Here is a 6,000-nt window from a genome sequence, read left to right as displayed (position 1 = left end):
GCTACCAAGCTATTACCAATTCTTGGAACCTGTTCTGGCCTCTTGTGGAAACCCTGCTTGAATAGTGGGAAATTATTCTTCACTGCCTCACCCACCTTCCTGAGTCACTACAGCCCCTAGAAGAGAGCCCGTTTTGACTTAACTTTTTACGATCGCGTGCGCCAGCACTTTTGAGCTCAAGGCTCCACTCATCATAGGGACTGAACTGCCTCTTAGTTAGGCTTTGAATTGTAAAGGACTGCCTAAACGATATTCACACTGTTGGACTCCTTTCTTTGCAGGTTGTGGATCTATACTGTGTACTATTCCTTTTAGGCCATTGGTGACTGTATATATGTTTAATAGTTAGTGTTGGGTCGGTTTTGTTAATACTACTGAGATTTGCCTTGTGTTTGATTTAAAAGGCCTTTAATAATTGTATATGTATCTTTGATATATACACCTGACTGAGAGTAATTTGTGGTGTTGTTTACTGTGTGTGCTCATTGTAGGCTTTTGATCACCCTCACCCCTCCTGAGACCTAGTCTTGACCACTGCCAATGCCACCTTTGATGTGACTTGTCCAGAAGGTTACCCTGTTCCAAAAAACTAGGCTGGCCTTCTGAACCTCTGCCCACCAGGTCAGAGTTCAGAAATCCATCATAACAGTATCTAAAAAAGGAAAAATCAGTGGTGAAACGAAATGTCAGAATGGCAATATAAATCAGTATTAATTCTCATTTCCACATTGTATAGCTCAGGGTTAGCTGGATGAACACACCTTGGCTTGTGAACACAGTTAGGCTGCTTGCTCTGCCCTCCAGAGCCTTCTTGGCCGTTCAACAAGTTCACAGGTGTCACCTCTCAGGTTCCCATCATCAAAGTCCAGGTCACCCTTCAAGTTTCCACACAGTTTCAACAAAATGTTTCTAAGTATAGTATTTGGTCACAGTTCACTATAGGTTCACCTCAATTGGGCTCAAACCTTTTCTCCTTGGTGGGGTTCACTTCCCCAAGCTTTCTTCACATTCCACACATGGGCTTCCCTCCGTTCGGTTCAAGCCACCTTTCGTGTTTTGATTTTGCTGTTGAAGACTTTAGAAACTGGGAGGATTTTTACTCTCACCTTCAAATGACCACTTCGACCCTGCTTTCTTTCTTTACTTACACTTTACATATTTTCCTTCAGCTACAAAGCCTCTTGGAAAATGTTCTTTTTACATATGACTTGAACAATTGATTCACTTTCTCTCGCAGCTTATTGGCGGCGCATAACCTTCATCCCTCGGATACTGTCACGAGCATTTCAATTGAACACAGAGCATTGTTTCTTTGCTTCCTTCAACTCACCAGTCATGTTAAGATGCTTTTTGTTTTCGTGCCTTTGATGTGGTAGTCAAGGTTGTTACCACTGCCTCTTCTATGACCTCCCCAACTCTGCAGTTCAACCGGAGGGTGGTTGGTAACCTTGTAGCCCTCGGAAGACTCTGTCTCCCTTCCAGCAGTGCTATCGTGCGCAATTCTCACGGCATTTCGGAAATATCGATCTCTCGGCTGGGGGATGGGGGTATCTGGCTTCATGCCCCTTCGGTTCAACCCCTCCATTTATCGCTCTCCTTTGCCTGGTTCGCCATTGCCCTGGAGGAACTGCCTCCTCTAGTGCACCGCCTTGCTCAAAGTTTGTCTAAGTGTTCCACCTTTTAACCATGTGGGGAGAGTTAACAGGTATTAGGTGTGCGTGATTAAAGTCAAGGGCCTGACCCTACCTTATCTAATTAGAGCAGTGGTATTCAAACTTTTTATGCCAAGGCCCCCCTGAGCAAAAAATAAATAGTTTGGGACCCCTCTATGTTGGTGTCATTTTTTTTTTATTTAGATGGCTGCAGAATGAGTGGTGCCATAAATCTGAAGGGATATGTTGTTGGGGAGACATTCCAAGACAGTAGGACAAACACTTCAATCCAAACCTAGAAACTGTGCAAGTAAACACAGTGAAGTGGGAGAATGGAAGAACAGGCTCCCGCCCTTCCCCTCTCGCGCTTGGCCTCGAGGATCTCGGCCCAGACACCCGCCACGAGAGGAGTTTGCCTATCTACCGGACGACCAAATACCCTGGTACAGGAACATACGGATGTGCCCATCTACCTGCCCAACAGCCCGCCCTGTCCATGCCGACACCTGCGGCACGGACCAACTCGACTAAACCTACACGTCGTTAGAGATGCCATGACGACTTAGCCAACGGTCAGCACACCTGTGCAAATATACACACCGGACACTCCCGCACCAATCTACACGAAGAATATACTCAGTGCTGTGACGTAGGCGACAGACATACTCACGGACGTACATCTTTATTATTTTCCACATAGGCTTTCAAAATGCAGAAACGCAAGACGCATCATGAACTTATATAAAAAAAGGCTTGCTCACGCTTCTTCTTAAGAGCCATGTACCATAATGAAGATTATAACGGGGACACGATACTGAGGACAAAGCAATATGATACCGTAACCTAAAGCGCTCTGCATCAAACGGTCCCACCTATGCACCAGGCCCAAGTAGGCCGCAGGCAAAAGCTTCCATGAACATTGAATGAGCAAGAACTGGGTTGCTGACCCTGCAAAATGAGCCCGGCGAAAGCACACCGCCAAGGGCACGATGTTGCAATCTCACACGCTGCAAGCCAACGCCAAGGTCGCACCTGCAAGATAAACCAGGCACACAGTAGGAAAAACAATATTAATTGTGTTGAATTTTGCCTCAAACACGGTCCACCTCACGTGACAAAGTCAAACCTGACAAGTTGCCAAGCCCAGGAGGAAGGAGACGCCTGAATCCCACGTCTCGAGACACAGGCAGATACAATTAAAAGACTCATTTGGACATCTGCAGCAGTGGGAGTATTCGACCTCCCAACATATGAATAAATCCTCACATTGTTTACACCTACCCATATTAAAACATTGTTGCAAATGACAGGTGCACCGCGAGCTGGGAACAGCGATAGTCCCAGACTGGGAGGCTCGCGAGCGGACCAATTAGAACTTGGGGTTCTTATCACTGACGCCATTCACATTGACCAATCCTCAGAGGTCTTCATGTAACAATTTTCATGTATCAAATTGAAGGGACAGCCCAGTTATACCACCTGACTAACTCTCAGCCAATAACACCGTTCTCTGTATGTGCGCTATACTAACCCTACCACTCGAGTAACCAATCCAGAGTGGAGATAGGTTTTTGCTAAAACTTTCCAAGTGACGCAAGTAGCGCGTCATACTAAGGTAAAAAGGGCCTGCGAGCCCCGCGATTGTGTGTGTGTCAGGACGGACGCGTACGCTCCTTGACCCATCCCTGCCGTTTTGTCTAATAAACAGCAGAGTCACCTTGCTTCTTGCGTGTGTCTCATACTCTATCTCTTTTGGGATATACGGGAGGAGTTGGGGCCTCCCTGCCCGGAGGTCTGCGGACGGCCCGGCCGACCCCGGCAGAATTTCCCCCCCGACAAGTTGGAGGCACTGCTGAGATCTGTTTAAGATCTGCTTTTTTATTTTTACTTTTTCCAGGTAATCGCGTTGCGAGGAGGCCTGGCGGCGCGGCCCCCTCTGCCGTTGCCCCCTTCTGAGGACTACAGGACCATCGCGGAGCTGCGAGAAGACCGGACAGCGCAATCCGGATATTGGCCCTCGGGAGCCGGTTGAGAAGTATCCCGCCCGCGGTTGGCGAGTGTCCAGACATGGTCCAGACGAGGGGAGGTGGCGAGCCGCTTGGAGGGGTGCACGCAGTATAGCGGCCCCGCATCAAGAGAACTTGGTGAGCATGCCAGGCACAACAAGCAATGTGAAATTGTGAGGGAGGCGGGAGGAATTAAATACGGGAGGTGGGAGGTGTTGCACAGGTGCGCGGCGAAGGTTTGACAATTTAGTGTTGGCAATGGAATGAATGGTAGCCGAACGAGTGTGAGAGCAGTCGGCTACGTTACGCGAAGGGGGGGGGCGGAGCACGAAAACATCACGTGCAGCCGCTCGTAGACACTGATTGGCCTAGGTCGCGACTACGTGTAAGGGTGAGTGTGTGTGTGGTTTCCTACGATTTGGCATTTATTGATCAATGAGTAGATGAGGATCCCTATTGTTCGAGCAAGAAACTCGATAGGTAGATGACGTTTCCCTGTAGGCGGTAGCTAGTTAAGTTGCCTAATACGGAAGATAATTGGCTGGTTAAGCCCTCCTGTCGAGGGGCGTATCAAACGCGAGGCGACGCAGCGTGCGCAGTCCAATTATATTATTGATTACCTTGTTCCAGGAGTGACAGGAAGACAGCTGTGAAGTTAATGGGGGTAGATTGCAAGTGTATTTTGAACTTAAAGAATATATGAAGAACTTACCAGTAGCTCGAAGAGATCGGTGACGTCACCAGTAGGGCTTTCATAGGATATCCCGAGCACAAGGCATCTTTCTTTCTGAGAGTGGTGGGGAAGAGAACTGTGGTAAGGGAGTGGAAACGGAGATAAACGGTAATGAGTTGATCGGGGAAAGGTGAAACGGGGGACGTGGCTGCACACGGAGAACGCCGGCCACGGCAAGTGTAGAAGAAGGAGGAGGAGCAAGTGAAAATAGGACGACTGTATAAGAACGTCATAAGGGGTACGCAGCCGCAGGGGGCTACGTGCGCCTTGGCCGCAGGGGGCCGTAAGGGTGTTGTGTAAAGGAAGAAAGACAGAAGAAAATATACAAATGTAAATACTATATTTTTATAATTTTCCTTAGCGGACTATCGCAAGTCCCCAAACTTACGGGGCCAGGTAACGATATAAGGCTGCATATTGTAAACTGCTAGTGAGATAACCGCTACCAAATAGGGGAAGGGTAACAAGTGGAGCGCTACTATGTCATACGGGACAGGATCGGGAGGGTGGGGGAACACCCTCACTACCCCACTACAACACATATGTACAACACTGTCACCCCATAGGGAGAAACTGATTAAGTATAGCATAGAATGGACCCAGGGGACGGACAACAAAATGATAACACCGTGGCCGCCTAATTTTAGCTTCGACCCATATGCCCAACATTCACTACTAAACCATCTGCATAATACATACAAAGGGAAGAAGTTGGCAAACCACGTGGAGGTGTTTAACTTATGGAGGATGTTCCAAGGGTCCCGACCAGAACCAAATGGAATGTTCACTGTGGGGGAAATACTGGAAGAAAAAGAGATTAAGGAGGAAGGAGGGGATGGGAAAAAGGGGAGTGAAGACCCAAAGAACACGGGGAACGGACAAGAGGGAAGAGAAAAGAATAATACATCAAATGAAATAAAAAAGGAACCGAGCAACGATATACCCTTAGCAAAGGGAGGGAAAACAGAGGGAGGGGGGTTGTACCCTTTAAGGGAGTTAGGAGAAATAGAAAGAGGTCAGTTAAGGGCGGCTGAGGGGTACTCGAACCCGGCATACAGCCCTCCACCATATGTGGCTCATAGGAAGATGCCAGCAGGGGAGGGGAGGACTGGAGAACAACAAACTGTGGAGATAGGAAATGATGAGTGGGTAGCTGCACAGATACTATTAAAATTACGAGGTTCATTAACAGGGGAAGAGAAGGAGGTAGTAAGGAAAACAGACAAGGATAATACCAGGGAGAGTGGAATGAGAGGGGAAGAGCTGTTACGGCAAAAGGAAGAGATTTTGGAGGAACGACTAGCAGAATTAAGGGATGAGCAGAATGAATTGATCAAACAGCTCGAGAGGGAGGAAAGAGAGAGAGCGAGGAAAAGGAAAGAAGGTAAGAACGAATTGGAAAAAATAAGGGAACGAACTGAGGAGCAAAGGAGAGAAGCTGAAAGGGTAAAAGCAGCAGCAGAAAGGGTATCAAGAGCAGTGCTGCGAGAAAAGAAAAGGGAAGAAGAAGAGAAAGAAAAAGAAATGGCAATGTGGAAGAGGAGATTACTATCAGAAACGACTAAGAAATACGAAGAAGGGAGGGTGATAGAGAGCATATTGGAAAGGG

The sequence above is a fragment of the Ambystoma mexicanum genome, chromosome 1p, assembly GCF_040938575.1.
Source record: "Ambystoma mexicanum isolate Mex_15411 chromosome 1p, UKY_AmexF1_1, whole genome shotgun sequence".
NCBI lineage: Eukaryota > Metazoa > Chordata > Amphibia > Caudata > Ambystomatidae > Ambystoma > Ambystoma mexicanum.
Note: the sequence above shows the minus strand (reverse complement) of the source record.